General features: G+C 36.3%; 1 protein-coding gene across 2 annotated transcripts in view; it reads left to right on the forward strand.

The window, feature by feature from the left end:
• The first annotated feature begins 15,350 nt into the window (after positions 1 to 15,350).
• LOC129730168 (myosin-I heavy chain) overlaps positions 15,351 to 22,494 on the forward strand; it is a 233,401-nt gene continuing 226,257 nt past the window's right edge. For both annotated transcript variants that reach the window (XM_055689272.1, XM_055689273.1), the window contains exon 1: positions 15,351 to 15,988. The gene's annotated coding sequence lies outside the window, so the exon portion shown is untranslated. The remainder of the gene's footprint in view (positions 15,989 to 22,494) is intronic.

Raw genomic sequence — 22,494 nt, forward strand, 5'->3', positions numbered from 1 at the left:
AACACTATAAATATATATATATATATATATATATATATATATATATATATATATATATATATATATATATATATATATATATATATATATATAAATATATATGTATATATATATATATATATATATATATATATATATATATATATATATATATATATATATATATATATATATACACATATATACATATATATATATATATATATATATATATATATATATATATATATATATATATATATATATATATATATATATATATATATATATATATATATATATATATATATATATATATATATATATATATATATATATATATATATATATATATATACATATATATATATATATATATATATATATATATATATCTATATATATTTGTACGTTTTTTTATATTATTGAATGTTATTAGCTTTCGCTGTTAAGTTAATGTAATTGTAGGAAAATTATTAAACCTACTTGTCAAGGAAAAAAAAGGAATAAAACAAAACATAAAATAAACTTAAAACTATCTTACTGACTATAAAGTGAGCTAATCGTTGCAATTGAGGATTGCAACGATTTTTGTCGGAACTTATTGATAATTTGGTTTGACATATTTTCTAATGTCTCTACATTAGTGAGCCTATTTTTTTTTTCTTCATCTATGTTAGTGAGCCTATGTAGCTCGTTCGTGCTAAACCAGGGAGGACGCTTCAAAATCATTTTCAAAAGTTTATTCTGAATCCTTTGAAGTGTCTTCTTCCTGGTTGCACAACAGCTTGTCCAGATGGGAACTGCATAGGTATAACTTTTCTGGCCTAAAAATTTGTTTGTAAAATAACAGTTTATTCTTGAGACAGAGTCTAGAATTCCTGCTGATAAGAGGATATAAACATTTGATATACTTCTTGCACTTCGACTGGATATTTTCAATGTGCTCCTTGAAAGTAAGATTCTTATCTAGCATATTTATTTCGTCAATCATATATGTAGACTGGTTACAATAATTTCTAAACTATACACGAACATAAAACAAATTAATTTTGTGTCCTCAGCCTCAAGGACTTGAAATACTGTTTTAGTTTATACCGGGACATCGTAAAGTCAATGGCTTCGCAGTGTTGATTATAAGAATTCATCATACTATTTATTGGTCCATTTTTTGCGTATTCCGTACGATGATGGTTAAGACCAAATAAACTACGGTGTCGAAGTTGTCGAATGGGTGCATAAAAATTCAATTTAGAAAGTAGTACTGCTGAGTCAACGTTCTGCGAAACGATATCGTTTACAAATGAAGCCATCGCGTACTCTCGCCGTTCTTTTAATGTTTGAATGTCAATCAACATGCAGCGTGCTTCATATGACGGAAGACGATGTGCGGTCCAACCTAGCTTACGAAGAGCATATGGTAGAAATTGCTTTTGTACTGATTCTATTCTTTCTTCATGTACGCCAGGACGAGGAGACCACACAATGCTACAGTATTCCAGTATTGACCTCACATAGGCAATATACAAAGTTTTGATAGTGTACGGGTCTTGAAAATTGTAGCAGAAGCGTTTGATGAACCCTAACATGTTGTTTGCCTTGTGTATGATAGTGTTATAGTGGTCGATGAAATTAAGTTTAGAATCTAAGATTATTCCTAAATCCCTAGCTTTATCACATTTCTTCACATTCTGATCCCCTAATGCAATTACAATTTTGGGCGTTGTTAGTTTTCTGCTAAAGGATATTACATTGCATTTTTTTACATTTAATTCAAGTAGGCTTTTCTTACACCAGATGTAAAATGTGTGGATTTCATTCTGAAATACATTGATTTCTTCTTGATTTTTTATTTCCAAAAACAGCTTCATGTCGTCGGCATATATTAGAACTTTAATATTTTTGGGGATGAAGGAAATGTCGTTTACGTACAAAATAAAAAGAAGTGGTCCTAAGTGGGAGCCTTGGGGAACACCTGAAGTAACTTGAATGGGATTTGACTTTTTTCCATTAAATTTTATTATTTGTTGCCTGTTTGTTAAATATGATTCAAGCCACTTCAGGAGACCAGACTCAATTCCAATTTATTGCAGTTTAAAAAGTAGCATTGGTATGTCAATACGATCAAATGCTTTGCTAAAGTCTGTATAAAGAGCTTCAACATGGTTCCCATTATCCATTGCATTCAATGAGTAATCTACGAATTCAAGTAAATTTGTGGATGTAGAGCGGCCTTTGAAGAAGCCGTGTTGTTTGTCAGTCATCCGATTTTTGACTTGAGCAAATATCTTTTCATTGACAATTGCCTCAAAGAGTTTAGGTATGCAAGAGATAATAGCGATTCCACGATAATTACGTATGTCAGATTTACGCCCAGATTTGAAAATAGGCACTAAAAATGAGCTTTTCCATATATTTGGGAAGACTCCAGTTTCCAACGACATATTGAACAGCAAAATAATCGCGGTCGCGATTTTCTTCGGAAAATGTGGTATAGATTTCCTGGAAAAATTTTGCAAAGAGATTGCAATTTTTCTCCGAGTTATCACCAACATGTTCATCGAGTTGCATTATTGATGGAAAATTGTTTGATTTTAGTTTTGTTTTGACGTAATTGAAGAAGTTCTTTGGACAAGACTTAATTTCTAGTTCAGTTTTTGCATTGAATTCTTCAAATGCATCACTGATTGCAAAGTTCAGTTGATCACATATTTCCAAGTAAATTGCTAGATTTTCACTGCTATTGTGTTTTTTGAAAACTTGTGGGCTTTTTGTTTGCGGTTTTTTAAATTTTTTATTTGTTTGTTAAACCAGACTGGATGTTTAGTGTTAGCGTGGCGTCGTTTTTTCTTCAATGGAATCTCTTGAGAGATGATGTTGTACAGAATTTTGTAAAAGACGCTAACAGATGATTCGACATTTCCTTCATCTCTAGAAATTTGTTGCCAATTGACACAGTTTAATTTGTTTTTAATATTTGCATAGTTCGCGAGTTTGAAATCAAGGACTTCCTCATACTCACAGTCGTTGGGTCTTTGATATTCATGTAGAAATAAAGAATATTCAATTGCTGTGTGAAAATTTTCGTTTTTCCACAGTGGGTTAACTGATTCGGTCACACAGAAATCTTCATGGATATTCGTTAAGAGTAGGTCCGAATAGCAATTTTCACGGTTTCTTACATGGTTAATCTGGTTCAAACCTAGTTTAGCAATTTCGTCAAATATGAAGTGCAAAGTGATGTTATCTCCAACGACTGGGAGTAGGATGCTTTCGTTTTCAGGGTCCAAGATGAAGTCAGCGGTGTCTTGATTGAAGTCCCCATAGATGTGAACTTTCACTTCTGGAGGTAGTTCAAATAAAATTTTTTCTGCGCAATTAAAAAACTTTTCATACGTAATTTTATTAGCGTTATGTGGAGGAAAGTACACAGAGGCGAATACGTGTGTTTCACCTGCTATGTGCGATTTTATCCAAATGTGCTCGAATTCTTTGAATTTAGGTGCAGCAACAGTTTCTGAATTAAAATTCACAGAGACCGCTATGAGGACTCCTCCGCCTGACTTCTTTTCGGATTCTTGAAGATTCCTGTCATTCCTGAATACATTAAACATATTTCCAGACATTTCTTCACTTTTGACACTTTCATCCCAGTTTGTTTCAGTCGCCAATATGACTGAAAAGGATGAGCCTAAAAGATTGTTGTAAATTTGTTTCATTTTGGCTGGGCGTTTCATGCGATTGAAATTTTGACAATAAACCAAAATTTCAGTCGCATTTTGTGTTGGTGAAGAAATTTTTGGGGATATGGTGGTTGACGATGTTTGAGGGTTGGTGAGTGTTACCTGTAAGTCTTCTTCTTTCTCATCGAAAGGGGTCGTTATTTCCGAAAACTCGGTTTGTAAAATTTGTCGGTGCTTTCTCTTAGTTGTTGTAGGCGGTGTGTTCGTTCACTGGATAACGATGTCCGATGAGACTGCAGGTCTGCTAAAGCGTCATCGCGTCATATTCCCAGTTCTTCATGTACGTCCAGGAAAATTTCACGTAGCAGGTTTAAGTCAGTTGGTAGTCCTTCAGCTGCCAGCATCACCGATGCACTAATTTTGGTGATTCCTCGAATGCATACCGCTATTGGCTGATCATGCAGGAAAGCAAGGAAAGTTCGTACCGTATCCATAATTTTGTGATCACGCTACCGTGCTTTCAGATAGCGTTTGTCACCAGCAGTGGATTGCTCCGTTAGTCTGACAATCGGTGGACGCATAGGATCTAGCAGCGGAGCAGTATTTTCCGGTCCTGACTGTGAAGTAGTGCTCTGTGTTGTACCTTTTTCAGATCGATACGGGTTGATAGTTTCTTCTTTCCTGAAGTTTATGAGTTTTGGAGCAGAAAGTGCATAAATATCATAAATATCTTATCATAAATAAGCCCTAAGTATTTAACTTGATCAGACCAATTTAAGACCACACCGTTCATCTTAATAACGTGGTTATTGGTTACTTGAAATAATGTTTTTGGTCTTAGTTCGGGTAGGCTCCACGCCGACCTGATGTAAAAGGGATGTTATATCAAAAATTAGGTAGTGAATTTCGGTATGAAGTCTTTTCAATTTCTAATTATTGAACACGGAGTTGCCTTTTGTCCTGCAAATTGGCTGAATGTATTGCTGTTACACAACTTGAATTAAAATTATAATTTGGAATCATTTAAACAGTTAATAACGACAGTAAAACAAAAATTCTCTTTAGCCGCTTGCAAAAGCATACGAGGTGGTCAAACTTTGAATGATATTTATTCGGAATAATGAGTTTAAGTGCTTGGTTCGGTTTAACCGCACGCCAAACAAATAGAAGAAAAACCCTAAATTAATCCACCTAGCGGTTAGACCCAGCCTTTCTAATTCAAACTTATTATTTTAGAAAATAGATTGACATGAACGCTTCAATCCAATAAATGTGTATCCACTTTTTGGGTTCTAAAATAATGATGTTGTAATTTAAGTATAAAATATGAAATTTGACGTAATGTAAATGCTCAAGAAATAGCGAAACAATAGAAATTACTCTTAATTTCGAACAATTCAATCACGAGCGATACCGGGAACATTCAAATGATACGAGACCACATTTAAATTATATTGAGGCCACATATATTGATCAAAGCAGGTATAGTTTTGAATAGCCTTTGAATTTCTTTTTTACCATAACTTTTGAACCACATATCAAATTGTTATGAAGTTTGTTATTTGTAAGTTTGAAAGATGACTCGGTTGTATGACACTAGTTATGTTCAAATAAGTCGTGTAATCTTTGAGATAATAGACTTTTTTTTATAAACAATTTAATACATAACGGTTGCTTAGTTCGATTGTAATCAAATGAAATGGGAACGTATAGGGCAGCTAAACTTTGAAACCACGTGTTAAATAATAATTCATCAGTTAACCCTTAACTAGCCCATTCATCTGATAATACTATTGATCAAATCGGTTGTGTACTCTCTGAGATAATGAAGTTTCGTGATTTTCATATTTTGATACATTACAGACAAAGTAACAGACCGATTACATTGAAATTCAATAGGGTGTTATGAGGCAGCTAGACCTTTCATGTGACACTAATTTCGTGAAAATTGGTTCAGCCATCTCTGAGAAAAGTGAGTGAGTTTAAGTAGCCTTCGGAATATGTTTCTTTTAATAGCTGGATTTCACATCTTTAAACATAACAGGCAAAGTAATAGTCCGATTGCAAAAAAAATCAATAGGGTCTTATGGGGCAACTAGACCTTCCAAATGACACTGATTTTGTGGAAATCGGTTCTGCCATCTCTGAGAAACATGAGTGAGATTAAACAATCTCCAGAACACGTTTCTTTAAATAACTTCTGAACCACACGTCCAATCTTCATGAAACTCAAAAGTTAAGGGTTTTTCAAGTAGTTAGTTCATTTAAAACCAATTTTGTCAAAATCGGTTGAGTATTTTCTGAGATATTGATGTTACGTGATTTTCACATTTTTGAACATAACATCTAAACTAAAAATTCGATGGCAATGAAATTCAATAGGGTCTTATGGGGCAACTAGACCTCTCATTTGCAATTAATTTTATGAAGATCGGTCCAGCCATCTCTGAGAAAATCGAGTGAGATTGGGAGAGCGTTCCATACACACACATACACACACACATACAGAAAATGCTCAGCTCGTCAAACTAAATCGATTGATATACGAGATTCGATCCTTTGGAGCACTTTTATACCTTTGGTTTTTCCAGTGATTGCTATACCTTTCTAGGAGAAAGGCAAAAACTTGTGCAATAATAAAATCATTGACTACCCAAAATACTGCGGCTCGCTTGAGAACGTCGTAATAAAACATAGTTAGTATTACAAATCATGATGTTCTACACATCATGGTACCTACAAATTCGACTTCGAGGCAGACCGCGCACGCGCTGGATGTGTGCTGTCGACGAGGATGCCAGAGCAGCGGGTGTAAGGGGAGACTGGAGAGCAGGCATGGGGAAACCACAGCACTCCAAAGCGCATGTGGCCCATCTGCTAACATACACACCACGCAGGACATTTCGTATTACCCATCGTTGCGAGCTCAAGACAAAACACTGGAGAGCCATTTGTAAACACGTCAAACGAGGATTTTTAACTTCGGCACATGAGGCAACCGAGGGCTTGCAGTTTCGGGGAACACACCAAACATTAGTCGCCACGAAGAGATTGACAATGGAATAATAATGGATAGTTGGATGTTAGCCATCGCATACAACCACCTGCAATATTTTTTTCATATGTACTTTTGAAAAAATGAAGCGTTTGAGAAAACACGTGTAGGCATGCGGGCTCCCGAAGGCTCACGAAGTTGAGAACACTCGGGTTTGTGTTTGCCGAATCTTTCGAAGGGCTGTTTTATCTAGAACACTGCGGGTTTTTCATTTTGTATACGCACTGATGGGTAATCTAAATACCCTCCGTGGAATCGCTTGAAACACACACGCGGTGGTGTGGTGGGTTTAGACATGCCTGCTGGAGAGTAGCAGCCCAAGACCGAGTTTTGTGGAGACGTATTCTGGATTCGGCATAGGATCTTAATGATCTGTCGCCATAAAAGTAAGTAAGGTACCTACAAATGATTCGAAATGCAACGCCGCTTGCACGGCCAAAACTTAGAACCAAGCACACTAGATTGTTACTTGCTCAGAAAAAAACATTAGCTAGAAAAATGTTCACAAATTTGTGCAAACATACAGCGCGGGAAATGTATGTTTGCATCCAAACATGAGAATCAGAGACACAGCGAAAACGTGTTTTTCTCGCACACTTTGTTCGACGTGCAACAACGAAGACTGTTTTTCACACACGCACGTTTAAACTAAGAAAAACGTCTCTATCCGCTAAATTGAGGTAAACGCCGTGAAAATGGAAATTATTATGTACCTAATTTTGATCAAGGAACATTGCAAATGAGAACTGCCTTCATAATACCGAGGGAAATGCAATAATTGAATGGCTCGTTGGATAGATATTTGCGCACAAACTGTAGAACATTTAGAACTTGGAAACAGTTCCTTCAATTTGGAGGTTATTTAAGCTCTTTGACCACACTATATACTAGTCACCACCAAAGTTCCTTCTGAAAATACTGTTCGTTTGGAGAACATTTTTACAGATAGTAAACAAGGTATAAACGTTTGTAAACAAAATATTACACTTTTCGGATTATGTAAGTTTTATCAAAACTTGATATCAGGAGCTTTAGTCATTTTAGCCCATTTCATATGATGACGAGTACTATCTGATGGAATAGTCCCAATCCCTTCCGCCTACATCTAATTTAACCGCAAGTACACGTTTGGACCCCCCAGCAATTGGACCCCGCACGATACCAGCAACCAGAGACTTGAGAAACCCCATTTCCCAGTTCGTGTCTTGGTTTAGCAGAACATAATACATAAGCTGCTCGTTGTTTTTGGCTGTTTGAAGAACGTGATGTCCCCCCCTCAACAATAAATCACCAATTTTAAAACGCATTTTAGTTTTAATCTTAGATTTAATTTCAACTCGTAGTTGGCAGCGAGGATAAAAAATTTATCTTTAGTTTTTAATATACTTTTTCAAGTAAGATTCTAGCTATTATTTGCTCCGTAAAACATTAACTTGTATTGTGCCGTGTCAAATAAACGTTGATTGAACAAAAAAAAAACCCGTCTCGCTCGCTGCCAGTCACTGACAAAGCGAGCGAAATGTAGTACCAGAGAACGCGAGTGAACCTTGGCTGGTGACAGCTGAGCCACGAATGAGTCGAGCAGTTTACTCAGAGGAGTCAATCTTTAAAAATTCATCCGACTCACCATCTTTTATATAATTTTTTTTTCACAAACACAAAATTATTATCTACAACTTTGCCGAAAACGTCACACTGATGAAACAAACCGTTTTGGCTCTGAAAATATTTGTAATCATCAGTACCTCCCCAACATAGCATTTTTCAATAGCTTCTCAAAAATAAATCGTGTTTATTAAAATACTGATGAAATTTTGTTCACTTTTTTATGTCCTAATGTTGTTTACTGTGCGTAATGGTAATGAGTTTTATTGGTGACAACATATATACGACCATGCTCCCTTCTACAACTATTTACCATGTGAAGGCATTCAAACAGGTCGGCCACACATTCACACAGTTTACTTCTTCACCAAAGCTCGTTGACAACCACGAGCGTTATCGGCAAAAAATGGCAAAAGGTTGGAACAACAAGATGCGACGATTCACAGCTTCAGGGAAACAAAAACTACTTCATACGGCTACACATGTTTGCCAGTATGTGTAGGGGAAATGCAACACTTGTTTATCGAGCAAACGCATGAGAAATGTATGACGATGACGATCAATGAAATCGACGATCACTACAAAAATCCAGATAATGCAATCCACACTGCAACATCTACTCCTACACTGTCAGTAGGTAAGATTTTTTTTTTTTATTATTTTCGCTTATTTTCCGTCGGTCTAGCTCCGCCACTGTTGTGGCCAATCACCGACGCCCAGGGAGGCGACTCCACACCCAGGACCCTAACTCACGACCCGTTTATTAACGGACCGGCGCCAACGGCTTTACTTCCTCATGCGATGGAAGGCGTGATCCCAGTGATTTTTCGCCTCAGAAAATCTCCCGGTGTCGGCTAGGATTGAATCTAGACCAGTTGGGTTGGTTGTGAGTGGATCACGCCACCTCACAACCATCGACACCTATGTCGGCGGTGGGATTCGAACCCAGGCGTCGAGCGTGGTTGGCGGAGACGTTACCAACCACACTAGGCCCCCGCTCTTCAGTAGGTAAGATAGAACGTCGAATATTACTAGGTATGTGCTCGAATGTCAGCACATTACATATTTGAAACAGTACTTACCGTACTGAATCTATTGCACTCGTTGCATATTCGTTCGTTTCGACAGGCAACAGCAAATATTAACACGAAACTCTGGTTTGAGTAAAAAAAAACTGGTGAAAACACTAAAATGCAAACTTTCAGTAAGCAGACAATTCACACGCACACAGCATTAGCTGTACTGCCTGAGCCTCTTCTTTCACAGCTATACAAAGCAACACTGTAGCTTCAGTTTTTGATCAAAATCTGGTTTAGAGGTCTTACAGAGAAATTACATTTTACTTAATGCAATTTAAAATGAAATGAATCAAAGTCTTGGGATCGATTACCTCCATGTTTCACTTTTAAATATAAAACGACAAGTAACTCGTCAACAGACGAGCGGGGGCCTAGTGTGGTTGGTAACGTCTCCGTCAACCACGCTCGACGCCTGGGTTCGAATCCCACCGCCGACATAGGTGTCGATGGTTGTGAGGTGGCGTGATCCACTCACAACCAACCCAACTGGTCTAGATTCAATCCTAGCCGACACCGGGAGATTTTCTGAGGCGAAAAATCTCTGGGATCACGCCTTCCATCGCATGAGGAAGTAAAGCCGTTGGCGCCGGTCCGTTAATAAACGGGTCGTGAGATAGGGTCCTGGGTGTGGAGTCGCCTCCCTGGGCGTCGGTGATTGGCCACAACAGTGGCGGAACTAGACCGACGGAAAATAAACGAGAATAAAAAAAAAAAAAAAAAAACTCGTCAACAGAGGTTTCCCCACTTGATACATGGGAATGATATCAGAATACCAAACTCAGTATCTATATGAAATGAGGGATCTGGAATACAATCACGAAGATTATTCTTACGAACGGAAGAATCTTTCAAAAGATCTCATGTTAATCAAATTATCTCGTAAGAAAAGAGGGAAGATAATTATGATAAAAAAATTAATGAATGGCAACCAACATTGGGTGATTCAGTGCTAGTGAAAGCAGGTTCAACAGGTAAAGGTCGAAAATTGCAATCACTATCCACATTGAGTAGCTTAACAATCGCTTTGGTATAATGATTGAGATTATTTCGGTGGATTTCATCGGTTCATTACCTCACAGTCGTCACGGTAATCAACGTGTATTAGTAGGGGAGGGGTGATGAACCACGCCATTAAAAACGTCAGCAGCGCATCGATGTGTACAGTCTTGAGAGATCAATGGTTCCTTCGGGATGGAGTCCAGGGGTCCGGTTAGTCCGGTTCAAAACCACGTAGTCAGGCCAGTCGCGTGGAACTAGTGAACCGTAAAATTCTCGACAAACATTTCAAAAGGTCCTATCTGCTTTCATCGTTTTTCCGAAGCGTAATTTCATTTTGGTAATGGCTCAGCTTTAGTAACTCTCCCAAGTGTGGTTTTAGTTCAGAAGGCTAGAGTGATCCCTCCGCTATCAACTTGTGCAAATAACGTGCCGGAAAAGGTGTTTATTAAGTTGTGGTAATTGAATGAAAGTGATCGATCAAAAAATCTGTAAAAGCAGATAGGACCTTTTGAAATGTTTCTCTAGAATTGATATCACTATTCGCACCTACTAAATATTGGGGAAACAATTGAGTGGTTTATAAACCAGAGGTTTCTCTACAAAAATTTTTATTCTAAAAATTCCCTGTTTAGAATAAATTAACTTCATCTTTGCAGTTTATTCTAGCACTTATGCACAAGAATCCTGATGGGGACGGGACACGAGGCATATAGGCGCTAAGCATATGGATGTTAAGCATGCAGACGCGAGGCATAATGGATACGAGGCATATTGCCACAAGGCATAACGGACGCGAGGCCGAATGGACTAGAGGCCGAATGGACGCGAGGCCGAATGGATGCGAGGCCGAATGGACGCGAGGCCAAATGGACGTGAGACTGAATAGAAGCAAGGCCGAATGGATGCGAGGCCGAATACGATGTTGTATGATCGCATAAGATCCAATTTTCGTGACTATGTGTCTCGGATTTGCATAATCCATTTTTCATCAGAATGTCTATTGAAAAATATGTTGTACGTTTGATGATTGACGAAAAGCGTCATTCGATGAATTGTATATTTAACTCAGCATTTGCTTGAACAGCGTGTCAGCGCGAAGGCAGAGAGTGTATTGTTTTTCAAATGACACTCTGAAGCGAAACACAAGTTATATAAAGAGGGCTGTGATGACGATGACTATGCCTCGCGTCTGTATGCTTAACGGGGTGTCGTCAATTCTGATAGTAGAAGTGATCAATTATATTCATAGCCTATGGACCATGAACATGGTCAAACATTCATATCTCCATCGAGATGGATAAATATTTTTTCTAATCCTTTTGTAATAGCCCTCCATCGCTCCGTTTGCAAAGCAGAGGTCCTTTTTTCGATTCTTTGGAACTCTGAACTGTCCAAAGACTTAGTTGAAATAAAAAACCATTGAGACATAGGTGCATAATATGGGAGTCACTTCACGGTGAAATTAGAGTGAAGTTAATGAAGCCCTATTACGGGAACCACCTAAGTGAGAATAACGTCGCAAAGTGACATCTGCCGTGAAATCTGGGTTATTATGAGTGTCATATCACTGAAGTGAAAGCAGAAAAAGCGACGTTTCGCATGAAATTATTTCACGACCATTTTGAACGGTGGAATGATTCCACGAAGATGGTATAAGTCTTGAAAATTAATTAATTTGTGATCTTATGACAAATAACGAATTTAGTTTTCGGTAACGAAACGAATCGGAATTCGATCCGTGCCAAAGCGGCCAAAGTTTCAACTTTTAGATCGATGAAAAAATGCACATTTAATGAAACTGTAGACACCGAAAAAAATTTTTTTTGGTACCAATGTCTTAAAAATGTAGAAAACGTCAAGATATGGTGTCATCTAAAAAAACGAAAAAAATCGACAGACTCAGATATTTTTGAGCTGAGAAACACTCTCATTTCACTTGTCCTATTCCCAATTTCACTTCACTGTCAACCTCACTTCACGGAGGTTTGTCACCTCACTTGTGGTGGAATCTGGAATAGGTCTCGAAAAGTGAAGTGAGCGTGAGAGTGGAATATATTTCCCCGGGAAGTGACTCCCGTTATAAGTACCCTAGTGAAAAAAAAATTGCTCCGAAAACAACAACAGAACACATTTGACAAAACCATTACGCATTAGAGCGCAAACAATAATAAAGTTTTATAATAAAGCAGTGAGGTATATCGAAACAGTATAAATGACTTATTATTCAAAGTTCGTTGTCGGGATTCTGGTCAAAAAGAAGTAATTCCATAAATCGCGGTTAGTGAAACCGACATCGTCATTATTCGATTCATTATTGGTTATTCCAGATATTCTTCTAACCTTCGGATTATTCCAGTCATACATTTTTCATAATTTGTTTAAGTTCTTCCTGGTCAGTCCCTTAATAGGTCACGTGGTTTATGGTCAGCTCCATACTTACTATTTCATTATGATATTCAGGCGTATTATTCGTTCGTTGATTCGTTAAGAAATTTTTCAAACGGTCTTATGTATTATGTATTTTCAGAACAACATAAAAATGTTGTGAAACATGAGACATCAAATTGAAGAAAATAAAATCTGGATCACTATAATTCCAAACCAAAATGACAATATGATTCATAACTTCAAAAGTGTTATTGCAAGCAGGTTGAAAAAATCCTACCTACTTGAACCAATACACCCGTTTGAAAAATAACGCTTGAGTCAGAATATTCTGAATACCTTTGAAAAAGTCATTCGCTTAGAATTACTGTAATTCAAGTTGACGGGTTACACTTTAATATAGTAATTTTGTAAGTAGTACACGTACATCGATTATTCTAACTGCGCTACCAACCAATTGGACATACTTTATTTTATTATACCTTTACCCTACCGGGTGCCGTAGAAATGTGTAACCACAAATTGTCTATGTTAATGTCCATCACTGATGACAAAGTAGTAATTCTCCAGATTTATAACCCACCGCATGAAACGTTGTTGTCATGTGAAGCATTTTTGGCTTACTAGTCTCATTAACCCAGGAAAACGGGATGTAGTCGAACCTTGGCAGCAAACCTTAAGGCACGTAATTGATGGAAGTGTTTAACTCCGGCGCACCGAAGTGGTCACCTGCGAAGATGACGGTAATTATAAATCCACAATCTTTGGGCGCGAACCGCGTCACGGGAATTGGGCTGTGTTCTGAGTTTATAAACAACTTAATCTACGCACATTGTGACGAGTGACAGGAGGCGTCTTAGTGCGCTCGCTGTGGAACATAGATTGTTATGCTCGACCTACCACAGGTTGGCAAGCAATGAATCGCCGTTCATCAGAGCGGAAGTGAATCACTTGATTTAGGCGAAATAACAGCATTCTGCTTCAACACCTTCCCAGGCGGCATGGCTTTGTGTTTTCTCTTTTTTAGAATTTCATATTTTTCCATAATAATTAGAACAGTTGGTCGACAACACTTTGAGTAAAGCTTTCAATACGTTGCATATCAAATGGTATTATAAAGAAAAACTGACCACTAATGCTTTTATAATCCTTCTAAAGCCAGTAACTGAGAAACGAGCAACGAGTAATTTCAAGCAATGTTAAGTAATTTACAGCATCTTCGACAGATGGGATTATACGCATTTATTCTGAGCGGCTTATGTGTCCAAATGTTGATCTCTATTACCAATGCTCCAGATTTGGTTCAAAATTGCGTTGAACGCTTTAGGTAGGAATTTCTTCTATAACGGCCTGTGCGGAACGCCTTTTTGACAGATATGAATTATGGCAATAATGAGGTGCGTAATTCGGTAATAAATTATTTTCAATGATATCGCATATTCTTTATAAATTTTTCGCTGTCTGCGCTTCATACGGCATAACATATTCCGCGTCTGTAGATGGTGGTTCTTTTCGTCGGCTGATATCTTAACGTGCTGCTGGGATTCCGCAGACTGACCCACCATTCAACTTTTTATCAAACTCAATTCATTTGGGTGTTCGAGCACCAGTTCAGTTCGCAGATACTTTTGTTGTATTTGTGTTTACGAAGATCTCATGAATAATCTCATCGTCTGTTGCCGCGGACTGAAAGGTAGATGAGAGAAATATGATCGTTATGTCTACACTTTTATTTTGTTTGTTGGGTCTATAGTAGCTGAGATTAAAATTAGATTAGCACGTACAGTTTCATCTTTTTCCAGTGATGATGTTCGTTCGAGCCGGCGTAAATCATGATAATATATTAAGCATGTCAAGAAACAATTTCGAGCTAATTTAAAGAATAATTGACACTCAAAATAAACAATAGTTTCAGTGTAAATTATACAGTCATGATACGAAAATATCAAAATGAGAAAACGAACCTTATGCCATTCTAAGAAACATGAAACATAATCATTGGAAAAATTTAAAAAATGAAAAAATATATAAAATGTTAGAAATGTTAAAAAAATCCAAAATACAAAACTACAAAAAAAATCCACAAGCGATAGGAAGTTTTAATAGTTCGGTTCAGTACCAAAGATAGTTTCGCAGTTCGAAATTAAAGCTTTCTCGAATAAGTATTGAAGATATCTATCATCTCTTATTTCACACGGTTTAAAATGACATTCTAATACCCAGTATATCGAAAACTGGACAATTCAGGCAGTGTCGTTATTTTTATTCGACGATTAGATATCTTATCTCTTTTACCGAGAACATTTTCTTAACTGTCAAGAATCACGTGCTACCGGTTACCGGCCGCAGTTGGTAATGTTTTGTTTTCGTTTACAGCAAGGCGAGAGAGGATCGTTTCAAGTTTAGTCTGAACGATTGAGCTGTTGTGTAGCCGAAGAGCGGCTATTTAGCTGAGAATGAGTTCCGTAGTTCAACAGCTCAACCGTGAGAGGAGCACGGCTGGTCAAAAAAGGAGCAGCTCAAAGAAAAGTCATCGAGTTTCTGTTCCTTAGATAGTCGCAAGACGTTAACCAATCTGGACGGTTGATTTAGTTTTGAAAGCCGTTTTGTTTATTTTCGTAACTTTGCGAACAATCCTGTCTGAACAATGCTAGAGTGTGGTCCGCTTGTAGTGTGCATTTGCTGTGTTTTTACGGATTTCGGGAATCTACACCGACTTTTTTGAGCGGCGGGAGCAATGCGCGGAAATCGCAAATTGGAGGAAACGTAAGCTGAGTTTTCTTCTAGATCAAGTGAGGGAGTGATAAGTGTGGAAGATCAAAGGTGAAGCATATGAACATGCTCAATAAAAGTGTATCAGGCGAAGCATCAGGTATTTACGTGGCTGGTAAATTCAAGAGTGTATTTTACATCTAGAAAACGAGGTGGTTCGATAAAAAAAAAAAGAATTCGCTCGAGGGAGGCCTCAAGAGTTGAAACGTGAAGTGATTTTACCAACGGATTCCATCCACTGCAGAGGCTGCGTGAGAGGTCATATCGCGGAACGAGATAAAGCACTGAAAGTGAACCGCGTGCAAGTGCAGCGTATTTTTTTCGTTATAGAATAACTGCAAACACGGCGTGGATGACGAAAAAGTATAAAAGACACGATTCGGATGAAATTAAAAGTTGATTTGATACGGTGGTATTGCATGACGTTTAGAGTAAGTACTTTTCTCTTCACTTGCCATACTGCCAAATGCAACCGAAAAATTTGTCGGTATTTTAGTGATAAGTTGTAATTGACAAAAGAAAACATCGATTATGTTAAAATGATACATAAACGTTTCGGCTTAATGTACATAGTTTATGAAAATCACTCAATTGTGAATCAATTGTGAAGGAAGGCCGAAAACCTTTGAAGACGCTCAAATGGAGGAATTACTCGATGAGAATCCATGCCAAATACAGGAATAGCTTATTTCGGTATTAGAAGTTACCCGTCAAGCTATATCTGAACGACTGTATGCTTTGAGAATGCTTAAAAAACAATAAACATTCTTATGACTTGAAGCCAAGGGACGTTGAGCTTCAAATGGTAAAAAAGAAAGGTTTCTTTATCGCGGTGAAACAGGTGATGAAAATAGATTGATTAACGTGAAGGGTCGATCACAATATATAGAGTTTGATAACGCTAAGTCTGACATGTCTGATGTAACAAGCGGCGTCCCGCAAGGATCAATTCTGGGACCGCTATTATTTTCGATATTTAAAACGGTCTTCCAGACAATCACAAAACGAGAAGTTTCCACTGCATGGCTCGGTCTCATACTGCCACAGTTATAACGGTCTCATATTGCCACAGTCAAACTAGAAAACAAATTCGAGAACATCCGTAAGGATCAATTTTTCTTACTCTTCACAATCGTTATATTGAAAATGTCAGCAAATAAGGTAATGTATCATGATCGGGACAATTTAGACTATTTTCATGGTATATAGAGATAATTGACTTTTCACCTAAGCACACTAGTAAACGTGTACAGTAGGCTGTCCCAAAAAAATCGATGTTGAAAAGTCAAGGTGCTCATCCCTAAATTGAAAGATTATGTTATTTAGAGCATTTTTGTAGAACATTTCGGCTTTCTAAAAAATCGTTTTCAGGTTGCCCAAACGTGATTTATGAAAAAAAGCCTTTTGCAAGCTACAAAACCACTCTTCTGCACTTTTTTCAAATCTGTTCGATTCCTAAACTTCTCCATATATTTTTTTATTTTTGTGGGGTTGTTTTTGAATATTTTGCATGATTTGATTCAGTATCGCATTCAATTATTTGACTCACAGAGCCCATTGAACATTACAAAATAGAGAATTTATCTCATAATTTTTAGATAAAATCCTTCAAAACACATATAAAAAAATTTTTTGATCAAGACTGCTAAGCGGGATTCAAGACTTAAATTTTCATGAAAAAAGATCCTTGATATCTTATTGGAGGGCTGAGATATTGGCGTTTTTACATGTGATGGAAAACTATGCATTTTGTCAAAAATGCCACAATGAAGATATTGCATTGCACGGTGTTTTATTTCGCCGTTTGTGCGTATAATTTCCCAAATAGTGATTCAAATGTTGATTATAGCCATTAAGTATGTTCGGAGAAGTTTCAAGATATTCAAAAATGCATATATTAATGTAGAAAGATGGGTGATCAATCCACCAATGAGTGAGATAAAAAATTTACTTTTTAGTCAGAATAAGATAGACGCAAGGCGTCTTCGACAAAGTTTTAGGTTATCTTAAAATAAGAAGTTTTACCGAAGACATCATGTTTCTATCTCTTACGTATTACGAGCAACATTGAGTTTTCTATTAGAAGGCACTAAAAACGACAATTTTCTTTCTAACTTTTTTCGCAGATTTTTCCGAATTTTCAAACCTTCTACTGAATTATCAGCCATCCAAAAATGCATTTGTTTTCTGAAAATTGTTATTTTTTATTTCCCAAAATAAAACAGTTATTTAACATACTTTGTAAAATGCATAGTTTTCCATCACATATAAAAATTCCAATATCTCAGCTCCCCGATAAGATATCAAGTATCTTTTTTCATGTTAATTTTCATCGTAAATACCACTTTGCAATGAAAACTTCAGTTCTTGATTAAATTTTTTTTTCAATGTGTGTTTTGAAGGGCTTTATCTAAAAAATATCAGAAAAATTAATTTTTTTGTGATGTTTAATGGGCTCTGGGAGTCAAAAAACTGAATGCAATGCCCAACTGAACCATGAAAAATATTCAAAAGCAACCCCACAAAAAAAAATATGGAAAAATTTAGGAATCGAACAGAATTGAAAAAAGTGCAATAGAATGGGTTTGTAGCTTAAAAAAGTCATTTTTTCATAAATCACGTTTGGGCAACCTGAAACACTTTTTTGGAAAGTCGAAATGCTCTACAAAAATGCTATAAATAACATTATATTTCAATTTAGGGCTGAGTCCCTTGACTTTTTCAACATCGATTTTTTTGGGACACCCTAGTGTACAGCCGTGTCAATGAGATATACAAAGGTGAGGAAGAAGAAGAGTATTAGTAACGAAAAAAGGTAAACAGAAGCACGTGTTGGAGTTGTGACGTAGATCTTCAAAAACATAAAAATGCCATTTGGAATTGTGTTCCGCATTGTTTAACGACGCAGGTAGGCATTTTCAGCCGTAAACTGTCATAACTTGTGAAAATTTCTTGAAAACCTAAATTAATCCACCTAGCGGTCAGACTCAGCCTTTCTCATTCAAACTAATTATTTGTAAAAATAGATTTACATGAATGCTTAAATCCAAAAAGGTATATTCACTCTTTGGGTTCTAAAATATTGATGTTGTAATTTAAGTATAAAATATGAATTTGACGTAATGTTAGTGCTTCAGACTCTTAATTTCGAACAATTTAATCACGAGCGATACCGGGAACGTTCAAATAGTACGATACCACATTTAAATCATTTTGAGGCCATATATATTGATCAAAGCAGCTATAGTGTTGAATAGCCTTTGAATTTCTTTTCTTTACAAAACTTTTGAATAGTATATCAAATTTTTATGAAGTTTGTTATTTGTAAGTTTGAGAGATGACTCGTTTGTATGACACTAGTTATGTTCAAATAAGTCGTGTAATACTTGAGATAATAAACTTTCGTTGTTTTACAAATTAAAACATAACTGTTGCTTAAGTTTGATTACAATCAAATGAAAAGGGAACGTATGGGGGAGCCAAACTTTGAAACCACGTGTTCAATCATAATTCATCAGTTAACCCTTAACTAGCCCATTCATCTGATAATACTATTGATCAAATCGGTTGTGTACTCTCTGAGATAATGAAGTTTCGTGATTTTCATATTTTGATACATTACAGACAAAGTAACAGACCGATTACATTGAAATTCAATAGGGTGTTATGAGGCAGCTAGACCTTTCATTTGATACTAATTCTGTGGGAATCGGGTCAACCATCTCTGAGAAAAGTGAGTGAGCCCAAGTAGTCATCAGAATATGTTTCTTTTCGTAGCTGGATTTCACATTTCTAAACATAACAGGAAAAGTAATAATCCGTTCGCGAAAAAAATCATTGAGGTCTTATGGGGCAATAAGACTTTTCATATGACACTGATTTTATGAAAATCGGTCCAGCCATCTCTGAGAAACATGAGTGAGATTAAACAGTCCCCAGAACTCGTTTCTTTCTGTAACTTCTGAACCATATGTTCAATCTTCATAAAATTCAAAAGTAGAGGGTTTTTAGGTAGCCCGTTCATTTGAAACCAATTTTATTCAAATCGGTTGTGTAGTTTCTGAGATATTGATGTTTCGTGATTTTCACATTTTGATACATAACCTCTGAACTAGAAATCAGATTACAATAAAATTCAATAGGGTCTTATGGGGCAACTAGACCTTTCATTTGCAATTGATTTCATTGAAATAGATTCAGCCATCTCTGAGAAAATCGAGTGAGATCGGGAGAGCGTTACACACACACATGCAGAAAATGCTCAGCTCGTCGAACTGAGTCGAGTGGTATACGACATTTTGAGCACTTTTATACCTTGAGCACTTTTATACCTTTAAGCACTTTTATACCTTTAGTTTTTGCAGTGATTGCTATACCTTCCTAGGAGAAAGGCATATAGTGAAATGATGGAAATGACTTTTAATTTCAACTTCAATCCCGAGCAAGGCCGCAAATATTGAAATAGTACAATATTAAATTTAAATGATGTTGAGGCCACATATTTTGATTGTAGCTATAGTTTTAAACAGTCTGCGGATTTCGTTTCTTTCTAAAACTTTCAAACCACATGTTTAAACATTATGAAATTCATTGTTTAAGGGTTTGAAAGCCCATTTATTTGAATTTAACTATGTTCATAGCTTCTGAGATATAAGAGCGTTTTTCACATTCTGACGCAGCGCCAAAACTAAAAGTTTGATTACAATGAAATTCAATAGCAACCTAAGCGGCAAATAGACCCTTCATTTGACACCAAGATAGAAAGAATCGGTCAGACCATCTCTGAGAAAAGTGAGTGCGAAAGAAAGGTGCACATACACACGTACACACCCACACACAAATATATACACCTATACATGCATATATGCAGAAAATGCTCGATTCGTCGAACTGAGTTGAGTAGTATATGACATTCGGCCATTTCAATCATTTTTCTACCTTTTATTTAGCCAGTGATTGTTAGGAGAAAGTCAATATGTTTACTTTCATTATGTCATTTCACATTTTAATGAACAACGGACACAGTTACAATCCGATTGCAATGAAATTCAATAGCAACCTATGGGGCAACTAGACCTTTCATTTGACACTAATTTTGTGAAAATCGGCTCAGCCATCACTGAGAAAAATGGGTGAGTTTAAACAACCTCAGGATAACTCTTCTTTACATAACTTTTGAACCATATGTTCAATCATAACGAAATTCAAAAGCTAAGGGTTCTGGGGACAGTCCAATTATTTGAAACCAGTTTTATTGAAATCGGTTGTGTGGTTTCTGAGATATTGATATTTCGTGATTTTTACATTTTGATACATAACCTCTAAACTAAAAGTCCGATGACAATGAAATTCAATAGCAACCTATGCACATTGTTTTATTTTGCCGTTTTCGTGCGATTAATTAAATAGCGTTTCAAATGTTGATTATAGCCATAATGTATGTTCGGAGAAGTTTCAAGATATTCAAAAATACATCTTTAGATGAAAGAAGACGAGTGATCAATCCACCTAAAAGTGAGATAGAAAATTTACTTTTTTATCAGATTGAGATAGACGCATGGTGTCTACAGCTAAATTTTAGGTGATCTCAAAACAATAAACTTTGCCGAAGACATCATGTTTCTATCTCTTATATATTACGAGCAACATGAAGTTTTCTATGAAGAGGTACAGAAAATCATAATTTTCGTTATAACTTTTTTCTCATATTTTTTCGAATTTACAAACCTTCTACAAAGTTATCAGTCTTCTAAATACGCATGTTTATGCTGAACATTGTTATTTTTTATCTCCTAAAGTAAAAAAATTATGAAATTTTTGGGGATATTTTCCCCTCAACTATCTCAAAATTACGCAATTTTACGCACGTGGCAGTTTCATATGATGAAACAACTATCTTCAGACTTTCAATTAAAGGTACACACTTTAGTATGTAAGAGTATGTAAGCAGCCTTTTCGATTGATTTATAGTAGTATGTAATTTTAAAAATACTCAGCGCAATAGTCTTTATAATATCTACGCAAACTAAATTTTAATTGCAGAATAGTAGACTGTTGCATGCTTTTTACTGCAAAAAAATATTCAATCGTGCTCTCTGTGCTGAGAGGTTACAGTTATCGTTAGCTGGACAGAAGTCAAGAAATATTCTCGGATACATTTGTAAGCATTGAAAAATGGCGGAATCATTAGCAACAGCTACAGGTAAACCTTTGTCAATAATTCAAGCACTTAGTACTTCGCTGAGAGTTACCAATAATTTATGTAGATCAATCATGGTTCGGCAGTAATGAAGCTCTTCTTGGTCCCCATAGGGCATTTTTTCTGAAGAGGCTCAGAAGGCTAAAACCAAAGAAGGGAAGCGGTGAATATTTCGGTTTGATTTCCATTTCTCTGTATATGTACATTTTTTTATCTTCAGATATCGAGAATATCATACTAGGAAGATATCCCGCAAAAGCGCTAACGAGGATCTTCTGCATTGGTTGCTCGTTTCATCAGATCCTGTTATCACAGAAGCACGTGGGTGGCCAGAAGCGGACATTAAAACTTTTTCGGAAGACGCGAAATCTCTGCTCGCCCCTTTTTAAATCGGGGAAAAAGAATAAATTGAATTTGAAAAAAGCTACTATTTGCATCCACGCTTACAATACTGAGTATATAACTTAATTAAGAAAAAACTCAATTTTAGTTAATCTATTTCTAACATTTTCTTCATTTCTTGTAACCTTATCAAAGCATGCATGCATGTTTAGCTCAATATCGTTTAGGGCCACCTTCGAAATTCAAAACTGTTTTATTTTTAAATATTTGTATACAAAAATCGGCACAAAATAGCTTTGAAACACAGGCAAAAAGGCTGCTTACATACTTTTACATACTTGAGTGTGTACCTTAAATTGAAAGTCTGAAGATAGTTATTTCATCGTATGAAACTGC

Source organism: Wyeomyia smithii, chromosome 3, assembly GCF_029784165.1.
Source record: "Wyeomyia smithii strain HCP4-BCI-WySm-NY-G18 chromosome 3, ASM2978416v1, whole genome shotgun sequence".
In the NCBI taxonomy this organism is placed as follows: domain Eukaryota; kingdom Metazoa; phylum Arthropoda; class Insecta; order Diptera; family Culicidae; genus Wyeomyia; species Wyeomyia smithii.